We start from the raw sequence: 18,043 nt of genomic DNA, 5'->3' as shown, positions 1-18,043 counted from the left end.
TCCAACCCCCCTCTCAGGACACAGGCACTACCGTCTCCTGGCCTGCACTCACACCCTCACCTCCGCTGTCCTCGGTCCCATCCACCAATGTCTCTCAGCGCACCGTCCAGCCGTCGCTAGCGCAAGTGTTGGAGCGCAAGCGCAAGTACGCCGCCACGCACCCGCACGCTCAAGCGTTAAACGTGCCAAATTTATCAGCCTGGAGATGCTGGCGTATAGGGTTGTGGAAACGGAGTCTTTGAAAAGTATGATGGCGGCGGCGGCCCCACGCTACTCGGTTCCCAGTCGCCACTACTTTTCCCGATGTGCTGTCCCAGCCCTGCACGACCACGTCTCCCGCAACATTGTACGCGCCCTCACCAACGCGGTTACTGGCAAGGTCCACTTAGCAACGGACACGTGGACAAGCACAGGCGGGCAGGGCCACTATATCTCCCTGACGGCACATTGGGTGAATTTAGTGGAGGCTGGGACAGAGTCAGAGCCTGGAACCGCTCATGTCCTACCCACCACCAGAATTGCGGGCCCCAGCTCGGTGGTGGTATCTGCGGCGGTGTATGCTTCCTCCACTAAACCACCCTCCTCCTCCTCCTCCGCAACCTCTGTCTCGCAATCAAGATGTGTCAGCAGCAGCAAGTTGCCAGCAGTCGGTGTCACGCGGCATGGCAGCACAGCGGTGGGCAAGCGTCAGCAGGCCGTGCTGAAACTACTCAGCTTAGGAGATAAGAGGCACACGGCCCACGAACTGCTGCAGGGTCTGACAGAGCAGACCGACCGCTGGCTTGCGCCGCTGAGCCTCCAACCGGGCATGGTCGTGTGTGACAACGGCCGTAACCTGGTGGCGGCTCTGCAGCTCGGCAGCCTCACGCACGTGCCATGCCTGGCCCACGTCTTTAATTTGGTGATTCAGCGCTTTCTGAAAAGCTACCCACGCTTGTCAGACCTGCTCGGAAAGGTGCACCGGCTCTGCGCACATTTCTGCAAGTCCCACACGGACGCTGCCACCCTGCGCACCCTGCAACATCGGTTTAATCTGCAAGTGCACCGACTGCTGTGCGACGTGCCCACACGGTGGAACTCTACGCTCCACATGTTGGCCAGGCTCTATGAGCAGCGTAGAGCTATAGTGGAATACCAACTCCAACATGGGCGGCGCAGAGGGAGTCAGCCTCCTCAATTCTTTACAGAAGAGTGGGCCTGGTTGGCAGACATCTGCCAGGTCCTTGGAAACTTTGAGGAGTCTACCCAGATGGTGAGCGGCGATGCTGCAATCATTAGCGTCACCATTCCTCTGCTATGCCTCTTGAGAAGTTCCCTGCAAAGCATAAAGGCAGACGCTTTGCGCTCGGAAACAGAGCCGGGGGAAGACAGTATGTCACTGGATAGTCAGAGCACCCTCCTGTCTATATCTCAGTGCGTTGAGGAGGAGGAGGAGGAGCATGAGAAGGATGAGGAGGAGGGGGAAGACACAGCTTGGCCCACTGCTGAGGGTACACATGCTGCTTGCCTGTCATCCTTTCAGCGTGTATGGCCTGAGGAGGAGGAGGAGGATCCTGAAAGTGATCTTCCTAGTGAGGACAGCCATGTGTTGCGTACAGGTACCCTGGCACACATGGCTGACTTCATGTTAGGATGCCTTTCTCGTGACCCTCGCGTTACACGCATTCTGGCCACTACGGATTACTGGGTGTACACACTGCTCGACCCACGGTATAAGGAGAACCTTTCCACTCTCATACCCGAAGAGGAAAGGGGTTCGAGAGTGATGCTATACCACAGGAGCCTGGCGGACAAACTGATGGTAAAATTCCCATCCGACAGCGCTAGTGGCCGAAGGCGCAGTTCAGAGGGCCAGGTAGCAGGGGAGGCGGAGAGATCAGGCAGCATGTACAGCACAGGCAGGGGAACACTCTCTAAGGTCTTTGACAGCTTTCTGGCTCCCCAGCAAGACTGTGTCACCGCTCCCCAGTCAAGGCTGAGTCGGCGGGAGCACTGTAAAAGGATGGTGAGGGAGTACGTAGCCGATCGCACGACCATCCTCGGTGACGCCTCTGCCCCCTACAACTACTGGGTGTCGAAGCTGGACACGTGGCCTGAACTCGCGCTATATGCCCTGGAGGTGCTTGCTTGTTCTGCGGCTAGCGTCTTGTCAGAGAGGGTGTTTAGTGCGGCTGGGGGAATCATCACAGATAAGCGTACCCGCCTGTCAACCGACAGTGCCGACAGGCTTACACTCATCAAGATGAACAAAGCCTGGATTTCCCCAGACTTCTCTTCTCCACCAGCGGACAGCAGCGATACCTAAACAATACGTAGGCTGCACCCGCGGATGGAAGCATTGTTCTCTGTCACCATCAAAAACGTGGACCTTTTAGCTTCATCAATCTGTGTATAATATTCCTCCTCCTCCTTCTGCTCCTCCTCCTGAAACCTCACGTAATCACGCCGAACGGGCAATTTTTCTCAGGCCCACAAGGCTCAGTCATATAATTTTTGTAAACAATTTTTATACGTTTCAATGCTCATTAAAGCGTTGAAACTTTCACCTGAACCAATTTTTATTTTAACTGGGCTGCCTCCAGGCCTAGTTACCAATTAAGCCACATTAACCAAAGCGATTAATTGGTTTCACCTGCCCTCTTGGTTGGCCATGGGCAATTCTTCTGAGGTACATTAGTACTGTTGGTACACCTATTTTGGGGGGCCCTCGCCTACAGTGTAATCCAATTAATTTTTAGCCCACCTGCATTACAGCTGACGTTACATCAACTGTGTTGGGCACTGCAATGGGATATATTTATGTACTGCCGGTGGCTTCCTGGCACCCACCCATGCTGTCGGTCCACACGGAGTTGTAACTGCATGTGTCCACTTCTAAAGAACCCCAGTCTGACTGGGGCATGCAGTGTGGGCCGAAGCCCACCTGCATTAAGCACGACATTACCTCAGCTGTGATGGATAATGCAATGGGATATATTTATGTACCGCCGGTGGGTTCCAGGGAGCCACCCATGCTGTGGGTGCACACGGAATTCCCATTGCAGAGTTGTAGCTGCCTGTGACTATTTATAAAAAACCGCGGTCTGACTGGGGCATGCAGACACCTTGACAGAATGAATAGTGTGTGGCACATAGGTTCCCCATTGCTATGCCCACGTGTGCAGCTCCTGATGGCAGTGGCACAGGATTATATTTCTCATTGCTTCTGTACAGCATTGTGGGCTATCGCCCCGCCCCTTTTAAAGAGGGTCGCTGTCTAGCCGTGCCAACCCTCTGCAGTGTGTGCCTGCGGTTCCTCCTCATGGCAGACGCACTTATAAATAGACATGAGGGTGGTGTGGCATGAGTGCAGCTGAAGACTGCGCAGGGACAGTTTGGTGTGCGCTGTGGACACTACGTCGTGCGGGGGGGGGGGGAGGGGGTCGGGCAGCATGTAACCCAGGAGAAGTGGCAGCGGAGTGTCATGCAGGCAGTGATTGTGCTTTGTTGGAGGTAGTGTGGTGCTTAGCTAAGGTATGCATTGCTAATGAGGGCTTTTCAGAAGTAAAAGTTGTTGGGGGGGGGGGAACTCTTGCTGCTATTGTGGCTTAATATTGGGACCTGGGAACTTGAGATGCAGCCCAACATGTAGCACCTTGCCTGCCCTATCCGTTGCTGTGTCGTTCCCATCACTTTCTTGAAATGCCCAGATTTTCACAAATGAATACCTTAGCGAGCATCGGCGATATACAAAAATGCTCGGGTCGCCCATTGACTTCAATGGGGTTCGTTATTCGAAACAAACCCTCGAGCATCGCGATAATTTCGTCCCGAGTAACGAGCACCCGAGCATTTTGGTGCTCGCTCATCTCTAGTAGGCGTCCCAGAGATTAGAATGTCATGGCATGTCCTTTGTATTTTTCGAGAGAAATACTCCTGTAAGCATTGTTATGAAGAAAATCCATGTAGATATGTTGGGCAGATGGATGTCATATAATGGTTCTCCACTGTATGTTCCTTTTTACTACATAAGGCTAAAATATCATATACAGTTGTGGTTAACATTGTTGGCACCCTTGATTGTTTAGTATAAAAAAATCAGTATCTTCAGAAGTACGTGGATATGTACTAACTTTGTATCTTTAGAATATTCAACTAGCATGTACACATACATTTAACAGAAAGTTTACCAGTCAACATACATAACTAAAAAGAAATAAAGATTAAACATTAGAGATGAGCGAGCACCAAAATGCTCGGGTGCTCGTTACTCGGGACGAAAATTTCGCGATGCTCGAGGGTTCGTTTCGAATAACGAACCCCATTGAAGTCAATGGGCGAACCGAGCATTTTTGTATATCGCCGATGCTCGCTAAGGTTTCCATTTGTGAAAATCTGGGCAATTCAAGAAAGTGATGAGAACGACACAGCAACGAATAGGGCAGGCGAGGGGCTACATGTTGGGCTGCATCTCAAGTTCCCAGGTCCCACTATTAAGCCAGAATAGCGGCAAGAGTGGGCCCCCCCTCCCAACAATTTTTACTTCTGAAAAGCCCTCATTAGCAATGCATACCTTAGCTAAGCACCACACTACCTCCAACAAAGCACAATCACTGCCTGCATGACACTCCGCTGCCACTTCTCCTGGGTTACATGCTGCCCAACCCCCCCCCCCTTCCCCGCACGACCCAGTGTCCACAGCACACACCAAAGTGTCCCTGCGCAGCCTTCAGCTGCCCTCATGCCACACCACCCTCATGTCTATTTATAAGTGTGTCTGCCATGAGGAGGAACTGCAGGCACACACTGAAGAGGGTTGGCACGGCTAGTCAGCGACCCTCTTTAAAAGGGGCAGGGTGATAGCCCACAATGCTGTACAGAAGCAATGAGAAATCCAATCCTGTGCCACCTCCATCAGGAGCTGCACACGTGGGCATAGCAATGGGGAACCAATGTGCCACACACTATTCATTCTGTCAAGTTTTCTGCATGCCCCAGTCAGACCGCGGCTTTTTATAAATAGTCACAGGCAGGTACAACTCCGCAGTGGGAATTCCGTGTGCACCCACAGCATGGGTGGCTCCCTGGAACCCACCGGCGGTACATAAATATATCCCATTGCAGTGCCCAGCACAGCTGATGTAATGTCATGTTAAATGCAGGTGGGCTTCGGCCCACACTGCATGCCCCAGTCAGACTGGGGTTCTTTAGAAGTAGACACATGCAGTTACAACTCCCTGTGGACCCATAGCATGGGTGGCTCCCTGGAACCCACCGGCAGTACATAAATATATCCCATTGCATTGCCCATCACAGCTGAGGTAATGTCATGTTAAATGCAGGTGGGCTTCGGCCCACACTGCATGCCCCAGTCAGACTGGGGTTCTTTACAAGTAGACACATGCAGTTACAACTCCCTGTGGACCCACAGCATGAGTGGCTCCCTGGAACCCACCGGCAGTACATAAATATATCCCATTGCATTGCCCATCACAGCTGAGGTAATGTCATGTTAAAAGCAGGTGGGCTTCGGCCCACACTGCATGCCCCAGTCAGACTGGGGTTCTTTAGAAGTAGACACATGCAGTTACAACTCCCTGTGGACCCACAGCATGGGTGGCTCCCTGGAACCCACCGGCGGTACATAAATATATCCCATTGCAGTGCCCAGCACAGCTGATGTAATGTCATGTTAAATGCAGGTGGGCTTCGGCCCACACTGCATGCCCCAGTCAGACTGGGGTTCTTTAGAAGTAGACACATGCAGTTACAACTCCCTGTGGACCCATAGCATGGGTGGCTCCCTGGAACCCACCGGCAGTACATAAATATATCCCATTGCATTGCCCATCACAGCTGAGGTAATGTCATGTTAAATGCAGGTGGGCTTCGGCCCACACTGCATGCCCCAGTCAGACTGGGGTTCTTTACAAGTAGACACATGCAGTTACAACTCCCTGTGGACCCACAGCATGAGTGGCTCCCTGGAACCCACCGGCAGTACATAAATATATCCCATTGCATTGCCCATCACAGCTGAGGTAATGTCATGTTAAATGCAGGTGGGCTTCGGCCCACACTGCATGCCCCAGTCAGACTGGGGTTCTTTAGAAGTGGACACATGCAGTTACAACTCCCTGTGGACCCACAGCATGGGTGGCTCCCTGGAACCCACCGGCGGTACATAAATATATCCCATTGCAGTGCCCAGCACAGGTGATGTAATGTCATGTTAAATGCAGGTGGGCTTCGGCCCACACTGCATGCCCCAGTCAGACTGGGGTTCTTTAGAAGTGGACACATGCAGTAACAACTCCGTGTGGACCGACAGCATGGGTGGGTGCCAGGAAGCCACCGGCGGTACATAAATATATCCCATTGCATTGCCCATCACAGCTGAGGTAATGTCATGTTAAATGCGGGTGGGCTTCGGCCCACACTACATGCCCCAGTCAGACTGGGGCTCTTTAGAAGTGGACACATGCAGTTACAACTCCGTGTGGACAGACAGCATGGGTGGGTGCCAGGAAGCCACCGGCGGTACATAAATATATCCCATTGCATTGCCCATCACAGCTGAGGTAATGTCATGTTAAATGCAGGTGGGCTTCGGCCCACACTGCATGCCCCAGTCAGACTGGGGTTCTTTAGAAGTGGACACATGCAGTTACAACTCCGTGTGGACCGACAGCATGGGTGGGTCCCAGGAAGCCACCGGCGGTACATAAATATATCCCATTGCAGTGCCCAGCACAGCTGATGTAACGTCAGCTTTAATGCAGGTGGGCAACAAATTAATTGGATTACACTGTAGGCGAGGGCCCCAAAAAATTGGTGTACCAACAGTACTAATGTACCTCAGAAAAATTGCCCATGCCCAACCAAGAGGGCAGGTGAAACCAATTAATCGCTTTGGTTAATGTGGCTTAATTTGTAACTAGGCCTGGAGGCAGCCCAGTTAAAATAAAAATTGGTTCAGGTGCAAGTTTCAATGCTTTAATGAGCATTGAAACGTATAAAAATTGTTTACAAAAATTATATGACTGAGCCTTGTGGGCCTAAGAAAAATTGCCCGTTCGGCGTGATTGCGTGAGGTTTCAGGAGGAGGAGCAGGAGGAGGAGGATGAATACAATACACAGATTGATGAAGCTAAAAGGTCCCTGTTTTTGATGGTGATAGAGAACGATGCTTCCATCCGCGGGTGCAGCCTACGTATTGTTTAGGTATCGCTGCTGTCCGCTGGTGGAGAAGAGAAGTCTGGGGAAATCCAGGCTTTGTTCATCTTGATGAGTGTAAGCCTGTCGGCACTGTCGGTTGACAGGTGGGTACGCTTATCCGTGATGATTCCCCCAGCCACACTAAACACCCTCTCTGACAAGACGCTAGCCGCAGGACAAGCAAGCACCTCCAGGGCATACAGCGCTAGTCCAGGCCACGTGTCCAGCTTCGACACCCAGTAGTTGTAGGGGGCAGAGGCATCACGGAGGATGGTCGTGCGATCGGCTACGTACTCCCTCACCATCCTTTTACAGTGCTCCCACCGACTCAGCCTTGACTGGGGAGCGGTGACACAGTCTTGCTGGGGAGCCAGAAAGCTGTCAAAGGCCTTAGAGAGTGTTCCCTTGCCTGTGCTGTACATGCTGCCTGATCTCCGCGCCTCCCCTGCTACCTGGCCCTCGGAACTGCGCCTTCTGCCACTAGCGCTGTCGGATGGGAATTTTACCATCAGCTTGTCCGCCTGGGTCCTGTGGTATAGCATCACTCTCAAACCCCTTTCCTCTTCGGGAATGAGAGTGGAAAGGTTCTCCTTATACCGTGGGTCGAGCAGTGTGTACACCCAGTAATCCGTAGTGGCCAGAATGCGTGTAACGCGAGGGTCACGAGAAAGGCATCCTAACATGAAGTCAGCCATGTGTGCCAGGGAACCTGTACGCAACACATGACTGTCCTCACTAGGAAGATCACTTTCAGGATCCTCCTCCTCCTCAGGCCATACACGCTGAAAGGATGACAGGCAAGCAGCATGGGTACCCTCAGCAGTGGGCCAAGCTGTCTCTTCCCCCTCCTCCTCATGCTCCTTCTCCTCCTCCTCCTCAACGCGCTGAGATATAGACAGGAGGGTGCTCTGACTATCCAGCGACATACTGTCCTCCCCCGCCTCCGTTTCCGAGCGCAAAGCGTCTGCCTTTTTTTGCTTTGCAGGGAACTTCTCAAGAGGCATAGCAGAGGAATGGTGACGCTAATGATTGCAGCATCGCCGCTCACCATCTGGGTAGACTCCTCAAAGTTTCCAAGGACCTGGCAGATGTCTGCCAACCAGGCCCACGCTTCTGTAAAGAATTGAGGAGGCTGACTCCCACTGTGCCGCCAATGTTGGAGTTGGTATTCCACTATAACTCTACGCTGCTCATAGAGCCTGGCCAACATGTGGAGTGCAGAGTTCCACCGTGTGAGTACGTCGCACAGCAGTCGGTGCACTGGCAGATTAAACCGATGTTGCAGGGTGCGCAGGGTGGCAGCGTCCGTGTGGGACTTGCGGAAATGTGCGCAGAGTGGGCGCACCTTTCCGAGCAGGTCTGACAAGCGTGGGTAGCTTTTCAGAAAGCGCTGAACCACCAAATTAAAGACGTGGGCCAGGCATGGCACGTGCGTGAGGCTGCCGAGCTGCAGAGCCGCCACCAGGTTACGGCCGTTGTCACACACGACCACGCCCGGTTGGAGGCTCAGCGGCGCAAGCCAGCGGTCGGTCTGCTCTGTCAGACCCTGCAGCAGTTCGTGGGCCGTGTGCCTCTTCTCTCCTAAGCTGAGTAGTTTCAGCATAGCCTGCTGACGCTTGCCCACCGCTGTGCTGCCATGCCGCGCGACACCGACTGCTGGCGACGTGCTGCTGCTGACACATCTTGATTGCGAGACAGAGGTTGCGTAGGAGGAGTAGGAGGAGGGTGGTTTAGTGGAGGAAGCATACACCGCCGCAGATACCACCACCGAGCTGGGGCCCGTAATTCTGGGGGTGGGTAGGACGTGAGCGGTCCCAGGCTCTGACTCTGTCCCAGCCTCCACTAAATTCACCCAATGTGCCGTCAGGGAGATATAGCGGCCCTGCCCGCCTGTGCTTGTCCACGTTTCCGTTGTTAAGTGGACCTTGGCAGTAACCGCGTTTGTGAGGGCGCGTACAATGTTGCGGGAGATGTGGTCGTGCAGGGCTGAGACGGCACATCGGGAAAAGTAGTGGCGACTGGGAACTGAGTAGCGCGGGGCCGCCGCCGCCATCATACCTTTGAAAGCCTCCGTTTCCACGAGCCTATACGGCAGCATCTCCAGGCTGATCAATTTGGCTATGTGCACGTTTAACGCTTAAGCGTGCGGGTGCGTGGCGGCGTACTTGCGCTTGCGCTCCAACACTTGCGCTAGCGATGGCTGGACGGTGCGCTGACAGATATTGGTGAATGGGGCCGAGGACAGCGGAGGTGAGGGTGTGGGTGCAGGCCAGGAGACGGTAGTGCCAGACCTTTGAGCACCTCGGCCTCTGCAGGGTGGCATGGCATGAGGGGGCGCTTTGGAAAACAGTTGGTGGATTATTCGGTCTGGCCCTGCCTATACCCCTGGCCACCGCACTACCTTTTCCAACCTGCCCTGCTGCTGCACTTGCCTCCCCCTCTGAAGACCTGTCCTCAGTAGGCGTAGCAAACCAGGTGGGGTCAGTCACCTCATCGTCCTGCTGCTCTTCCTCCGAGTCCTCTGTGCGCTCCTCCCTCGGACTTACTCCAATTACTACTACCTGAGTGATAGACAACTGTGTCTCATCGTCATCGTCCTCCTCACCCACTGAAAGCTCTTGAGACAGTTGCCGGAAGTCCTCAGCCTCATCCCCTGGACCCCGGGAACTTTCCAAAGGTTGGGCATCGGTCACGACAAACTCCTCCAGTGGGAGAGGATTCAGAACCATTGCTGACCATTCTGGGCAGGGGCCCGAGAACAGTTCCTGGGAGTCTGCCTGCTCCTCAGAATGTGTCATTGTAATGGAGTGAGGAGGCTGGGAGGAAGGAGGAGCAGCAGACAGAGGATTCAGAGTTGCAGCAGTGGACGGCGCAGAACTCTGGGTGGTCGATAGATTGCTGGATGCACTTTCTGCCATCCACGACAAGACCTGCTCACACTGCTCATTTTCTAATAAAGGTCTACCGCGTGGACCCATTAATTGTGAGATGAATGTGGGGACGCCAGAAACGTGCCTCTCTCCTAATCCCGCAGCAGTCGGCTGCGATACACCTGGATCAGGAGCTTGGCCTGTGCCCACACCCTGACTTGGGCCTCCGCGTCCTCGCCCGCGTTCACGTCCACGTCCTCTAGGCCTTCCCCTACCCCTCAGCATGGTGTATTACCAGTAGTGCAGAAACAGAACGCTGTAATTAAATGTGCCGCTTATTGGCCTGTGGTTGGAGGCTGACTTCGCTTATGGAACGCCAGGAAATAATTTTGCGCAAGCCTGCTGTAACACTTAGCTGGCTGCGTATGAATTAGGAGGACTACTACACCCAGCACAGACCCAGAACACTGAGGACAGTCACAGGCAGCCCAAATACATTTTTTTTCCCCAAATGTTTTTGCAAAGGCCCACTGCCTATATTCAATAAATATATATCTTCTCTCTCTGCGTCACTGCTACTGGCCCTGGAGTATGTCAAATAACTGCAGAGTGTTGCACTGTGGACTGGAATACAGCGGTGATTTAACAGCCAACACAGAGCCAGGAAATAATTTTGTGCAAGCCTGCTGTAACACTTAGCTAGCTGCGTATTAATTAGGACTACTACCCCCAGCACAGACGCAGTACACTGAGGACGGTCACAGGCAGCCCAAATAGAAAGTTTTTCCCAAATTTTTTTGGAAAAGCCCACTGCCTATATAGACAGTATACGTCTTTCACCTTTTTCACTGTCCCTGCCTCAGCACTACTGGCCCTATACTATGTAAAATTACTGCAGACTGAGGACGCAATGCTCTGCACGGCCGATATACAAAAAAAAAAAAAAAAGTGCAACACTGCAAAAAGCAGCCTCAACAGTACTGCACACGGTCAGATGTGGCCCTAAGAAGGACCGTTGGGGTTCTTGAAGCCTAAAATAACTCCTAACTCTCTCCCTATAGCAACTCCAGCAAGACAGCACTTTCCCTGAACTATGTCAGAATGCATCTGTGGCGAGCCGCGGGAGGGGCCGATTTATATACTTGGGTGACACCTGATCTCGCCAGCCACTCACTGCAGGGGGGTGGTATAGGGCTTGAGCGTCGCAGGGGGAAGTTGTAATGCCTTCCCTGTCTTTCTATTGGCCAGAAAAGCGCGCTAACGTCTCAGAGATGAAAGTGAAAGTATCAAGCTCGGACGAGTACGTTCGCTCATCTCTAAAGAAGCTCCTTTCTCTAATACTTGATTGCACGACCATTGGCAACAATGACAGCCTCCAAACAGCTTTTTATACCTTTTGTAAGCTTCTTGCACCTATTTGCCAATTGTTTCTTCCACTCATCTATAGCAATTCTCTTAAACTGTTTAATGTTTGCAGAGTTCCTTTTCCTTTCCAATAACAGATTTCAACTTTCCCCAAAGATTTTCAATTGGATCGAGATCAGCACTCAATGCTGGCCAGTTTAAAATGTTCCATTTTTTTCCTTCTTTACCATTTTTGTGTACTTTTGGATGCATTCTTATGGTCACTATTCTGCTGTAAGACTCATTTTGTTCAACTTAAACCTAGTTATCTGAAACTGGGACGATCAACTTGTTTTTTTACAAGGTTCCCTTGCTTCTGAGATTTAGGGTCAGATTTCCCCTTTCTCTTATTTTGGTTCCTGTTTGGTATGTTTTGTGTTCTCCGCATTTGTGTTGGAAAAAAGCTCTAGTTTGGTCTCATCTATCCGTACATGTTCCCAGAAAGACTGTGGTTTGTCTATATAACCTTTGGCAAATTTCAATTGCTGTTTTTGTGCCTTTTCTTCAAGCAATGGGATCCACCTTAGCCTTCACCCTTAAAGCCCTGTTTTGTTAATTGAGCAGCATATGGTACAGGGTGAAACCATCACTTGAGATGTCTCCAGCTTAGCCTGAAACTTTTGGATATTGTACATGGTTTCTTTATCCCATTTGAAGCCAATTTTTGTAGGGATCTCTCATCAATTTTCCTCTTTCTACCATGTCCTGGAAAGTTCTTGACTCTTGAACCATCCTATGCTGCTAACTACTGACCAACCTCTAATCTCTCCTTCATCTCCAATCCCTCATCTAATCAGCTATTCCTCTGCAACTTCTATTCTTGACACTGGTTTTTGTATTGTACACCTTACAGAAACTACCCTTAAACTGTTAAATACAATAGTTCAGACAGCGTAAACGGATATTAAGCAGGCTCCCAATGTGCTTTTCTCCTATCCTCCGTGAAGGAGGAGAGCTGCAATGACAGTAAGGGGGGACTCTCACCCGGAGAGTGGACCCCCAATAAAAACAAACAATAGGGTTTAAGTAAAAAAGTTATGCGCTCGCGAAGAAAGCAGTCAGGTCAAGCGGAATGTATAAAATATCCGTCCTGTAAGGGACGGTCAAGAAATAAAATAGAAAGGCACTTACTCGAAAGGAGGGGGGTGTATGAAACAAGAAGCCCCCTCCTCTATGTGCTGACTCCTCTAAGTCCTCTTAGTCGCCGATGGAATTTGCAGACAGCAAGTTGATTTGTCCAGTTTTATTTGTCTAAAATCAAATTTACAAGAAGGCAACGCGTTTCGGTGCAACATGCACCTTTCTCAAGCCTATGCATACCTATGTTTCATACACCCCCCTCCTTTCGAGTAAGTGCCTTTCTATTTTATTTCTTCACCGTCCCTTACAGGACGGATATTTTATACATTCCGCTTGACCTGACTGCTTTCTTCGCGAGCGCATAACTTTTTTACTTAAACCTTAAACTGTTAAATGATCTTGTTGACAAGATCAAATCTATTCTCTACTGATCCTCCTGGATCTTTCTGCAACATTTGACTTCATAGGTCACCAACTCCTCTACTCGATAGAGCTTAAGTATACTGTTGTTTTCTGTTTTCCTCCTACCACTCTGACTACTCATTCAGTATATCATTTGTTACTTCTTCTCCTCTTCCACTTGATGTTGGGGTTCTCAGGGTTCAGTCCTAGGTTCTCTCCTCTCTTCTATTTACATAGCCTCTATTGGAAAAACTACAGCAGATTTGGCTTTCAGTACCATCTCTACCCTGATGACACCCGTATTAGTTATTTGTACTGTCTGTGGGCAAATAGGTAGGCTGGAAGGAGGGATAGTCCTAGCAACCAATCATCAATTGTCTTTGCACTTTTTTTCTGGCTCATTCTTTTGGAGGTACCATTTATACTTTTGGTCTAGTCTGTAAAGACACAAGTCTAATGTGGACTCATTTATACACCTCTTTCCAAGAGAACACCCTTGCACTTTTACATAACACAAGTGATTGTCTGTCTGCTGTCTCTAACATCATGTCTATCTGAAACTAAATCTTTCAAAAACTGAACTTCTTGTTTTTCAGCCATCTAACCTACTTAATTCTGATATTTCTATCTCTGTGTGTTACCATAACCTCTAGGCAGCATGATAGCAGGCAGCACACTGTATGTTGCTGATATGTATTAATAAATACTAAGGATAAACAAGCACCAAAATGCTTGGGTCCTCATTATTCGAGTTGAGCTGTTCGTAAAATTTGAGAACTCTATTCGAGTAACGAACCCCATTGACTTCAATGGGAGACTGGAGCATTTTTGTGTCACAGCAGGGAGGGGTCAAATCTGACACATCAGCAGCGGGGAGGGGCCAAAACTGGGGCGGGGTCGAACACAGCGTGATGTTCGCTCGAGTAGCGAGCACCATCGAGTATGCTAATACTGGAACGAGCATCAAGCTCGGAAGAGTACGTTCGCTCAACTCTAATAAATACTGATAAATATGAGGCACTGGTTCATATTTTTGCTAAAATACACAAGCCCACAAGCCCAAGTGTACAAGGGTACCCTTGACATAGGCTTGTGTGCTTGTGTATTTTGGCCAAAATATTATCCAATACCATATTTATTGGAATTTATTAGTATGTATCAATAACATGCAGTGTGACTTTGAACACTGGGGGAGCCCAGGGTGTCAGTGTGATTCACCTATGCGTTGCAGGGCAGCCTGCTAGACTGAAATATGGTGTTGCTAATAGGCTGTAAGCCTACATGGTGCACTACATATACTATGTGGCCTGACACCCTTTGTAAGCTATATTTGTGTGCAAGAATAGTACTAAGCAGTCGCCCCATCTATATAAGGAAGGTGTGTGAGTGGCTGTTCATCCGTACCTTCCACCTATGCAATGTGCCTCCATTTAGCAGTTTGGCTGTCTGCATGTTGAGGGATGTGGTGCATTTACCTGACTTCTAGCATCAATACATGGTATACAAGTATATACAAGCTTTCTGTAAGTTATATACTGAAAGTAATGTCTATTTTTGTTTCTAGATGTACCCTTTGATTTGTAAAGCGCTACAAAGTTAGTTTGGCGCCATATAAATACAGATTTTTATTATTACTGCTATTATTCCATGAGTAGCAAACATTTTGATAAAATTTTGAACTGTTGAAGCCAGGATGTCAAGGTTTTTGGAAGGACTGCCTGTGCTTTGGGTTAATAGTAGTTCTAGTCAGCTCTCTTGTCTTTTCCATTGTGAAAAGGGAACATGCAATAAAACTGGCCTTTTTTGGCATCAAAGCCATCACTTATAGGCTAATTAGAGCTATGTGAGCATTCACATAATGGGGGCAGGTAATTCTAATTTCTAATTAATCACAGGTTTATGGCTGTTCACATTGCATTTTAGCTGTCAAGCATATACGATTTAATACAAAGAAACTTATTAAAATGTTTAGCTTGTCAAACCCGTAGACTATAACTGGTCAAATGTAGATAAATGGTGCATACTTTTGACTATGTTTGCTCTCCCTTACGTTTGTGTATGCATTTTTGTTGCATAGTAAAGCGTTGTAAACCACACTGTCACGGCAGGACAGTGCCGTCGACGATCGGGATAACGTCACCGTGTCAGCCATGGTCCTTGTCCTCATCTCGTTGGTGTTTGCATTCTGTAGTTTCAGCTTGGATGCTGACATACTAGTTATTTGTACTATTTGTGGGCAGATAGGTAGGCTGGGATATGGGACAACCCTTGGCAACCAATCAGAAATTGTCTTTGTGCATTTATTCTGTCTAGTCTGTAACGACAGAAGTCTAATATGTTCCTGGTGGGATCTATGGACAACTGTCTGAAGTTTGCTATGTTAAGATTATTGTCTGAAGCTGTTTTGATCCTGTCTGTGGTTTGCTGCCTGATCTGAGTCTTCAGACAGGATCAGAACAAGCTAAGGGTAATGGTGCATCTTCTCTCCACCAGAACTATGGGTGGAGTTATGGGTTTGCCACCTGTATGTAGGTAAGCGGCGGATAAGCTCCACTCCCATCCCCCGCTGTCACTCTGCCGGACTCCCATCAGCGCTGCAATCTCTCCTCCTGTCCCCTGGTGCCGCCTCTGCTGAAGCCAGACCCGCTCTCTGTCTCCCCGTCCCCCTGCCGTGTGTCAGGCACTGTCTTCAGCCGCCCTGAAGGTAGCCAATCCGCAGCTGTGGGCATTCTGTTTAACTCTAACAGGACAAACGCATGACTCCACCCATACTTCCGGTGGAAACAAGATGCACCAATACCCAAGCTAAGTTTGCTGCACCTTCACTTTACACTTACTAAGCTGTTTAACAACTTGCAGCCTTGACTCTAAGAGGTTATTCATATACAGAAGTCTCACCTATTTTTAGCCTCTATCACCTGTTTCTATCTACAAGGGAGACTCAAATTTACCCACAGTTCCTGATGTGGGGCTGTGCTTGCTGGGACGATCAACTTGTTTTTATACAAGGTTCCCTTGCTTCTGAGTTTTAGGGTCAGATTTCCCCTTTCTCTTATTTTGGTTCCTGTTTGGTATGTTTTGTGTTCCCCGCATCTGGCCTGGAGTGTTTATACCTTCCTCTAGGTATAAATGTACTATGATTGTGTAGGTTGCTGTTCATACCTACTGTAATGCCTGTAGAGCTCAGAGACAGGATTGTGTGTAGGCACAGATCGCGCGAAGGCTAGAAAAATATTTATACTGCACCAAAAGTTCCCAAGAGCACAGTGGCCTTCATAATTCCTAAATGGAAGAAGTTTAGAACAACAACCAGAACTCTTCCTAGAGCTGGGTGACCCACCAAACTAAGTAATCAGGTAAAAAGGCCCTTGGTAAGAGAGGTGACCAAGAACCCAATGGCCACTTTAGCTAAGCCTCAAAGAGCCTGTGTGCACATAAGAGAAACTTGCAGAGGGTCAACCATCAGTGCAGCATTCAAGCAATCTGATTTTTATGGCAGAGTGGTGAGAAAGAAGCCTCTCCTCTGTAAAAGACATTGTCATTGGCTGATGAGCTGCTGGAGTGCAAGCAGCTGTGTTACACAGCTGCACAAGATGAGCAGCATTTTATTTTAGCATCGTTTTATAACCACAGCCAGTCTACACATAACGCTCTTTTTCCCTGTTTTTGTTTTATAATCTTTTCTGTGTGTCCTATAATAATAATGGTTGATCTAATTAATAATGCGGCATCCAGCTGTGATAATAGCACTTCCAATACCACCCGCTGGCAGCTGCTAGCCTCATGTACCCTACTCCTCTGCTTCCCTGCTTTCTCTAGGCCACTAGTGGCCACTAGTTGTCTGGTTCCCTGCTGTGAGATCAGCTTTGTTTTCAAGCTGCACGGTTGATTTTTTGTGCAGCTTGTAAATTTACTGCCCTAGTGGCAAGCAGTCTGGTATTTCCATCAGCCCCTTTGAAATCAATAGACCACCAATCGCTCGTGCTTGGCCAGCGCTCCGTTTCTTCTGACAGCTCCATTTCTTCTGACAGCACTGTGGGAAAAGAAGCGATTCCACAATAATGAGAAGAAGGGGACTTCCCCTGTTCTCAGGATGTTCCCCCATTTTTTCTAGCTGGCTGGTGCTGCTGACGCCGACCCCATTGTAAGCAATGGGCGATATCGCAAAACGAAAGAAAATACGGCGATTTTTTTTTCTCTTTCATGCAGCATTGTAGAAGTGAAAACATCGCAAATCATTGGTTTCATAATCATGCGTTTTCACTCACTCTGGCATCGCAAGAAATTTGTGCGATTTTCTCGCCAGTGTTAAGGGGCCCTAAAGAAAAAAATTTGGTGTAAAAAAAAAATGTGCATTTTACCCTCACAAAACCCTTTTTTATATGGAGAAATAACAAAAAAAATACAGATAACAGTTGTCATTGCATTTGTAAAGACCCAAACGATGAAAATATTGTATTATTTATCTCACACAATGAGGGATTTAAAAAATATTTTTAAAAAACACAATGCTTGAATTACCATTTTTTTGTCCATTCTTGCAACAAAAAAGCTTAATAAAAATTGGGCCATAAGTTGCATTTACTCTAAAATTGCCCCAATAAAAGTACAACATTTTCTGCAATACTTTTAAGGCCCCAGATAGCTCAGTTGGTGGGTCTTGGACTACATAACTGCAAATTATATATTTTTTTCTTTAAAAAAAGCGTTTTTATTGTGCAAAAAGTGAAAAAAAACTAAACATATTTGGAATCACAACAATCCTACCATATCTCGCGCAGAACTATAATTATGTGGCTTGTCAAACATTCATTACCTAGGTTTGCCAGATTTTCACCTGACAGCAGAACCAGGTAAGTGGATTTTTCCAAAAAGTTGCCAAGTACCCCTTCTTTAGGGCATTCTGCTGCAGTACCCCTCATTCCGAGTATCTCCCTGGAGACAAGCCCACTCATGTTGGATGCAGAAGAAGAAGTGTCGCCGGTGGATGGGGCTATGATCTTTTACACAGTAGAACAGTGCTTTGAGTGAAGCCAGTCCTTGAGAATATCATACAGAAACACAGCTGATTAAACAGATAGGCAATCAAC

The sequence above is a fragment of the Eleutherodactylus coqui genome, chromosome 2, assembly GCF_035609145.1.
Source record: "Eleutherodactylus coqui strain aEleCoq1 chromosome 2, aEleCoq1.hap1, whole genome shotgun sequence".
Taxonomy (NCBI): domain Eukaryota; kingdom Metazoa; phylum Chordata; class Amphibia; order Anura; family Eleutherodactylidae; genus Eleutherodactylus; species Eleutherodactylus coqui.
Note: the sequence above shows the minus strand (reverse complement) of the source record.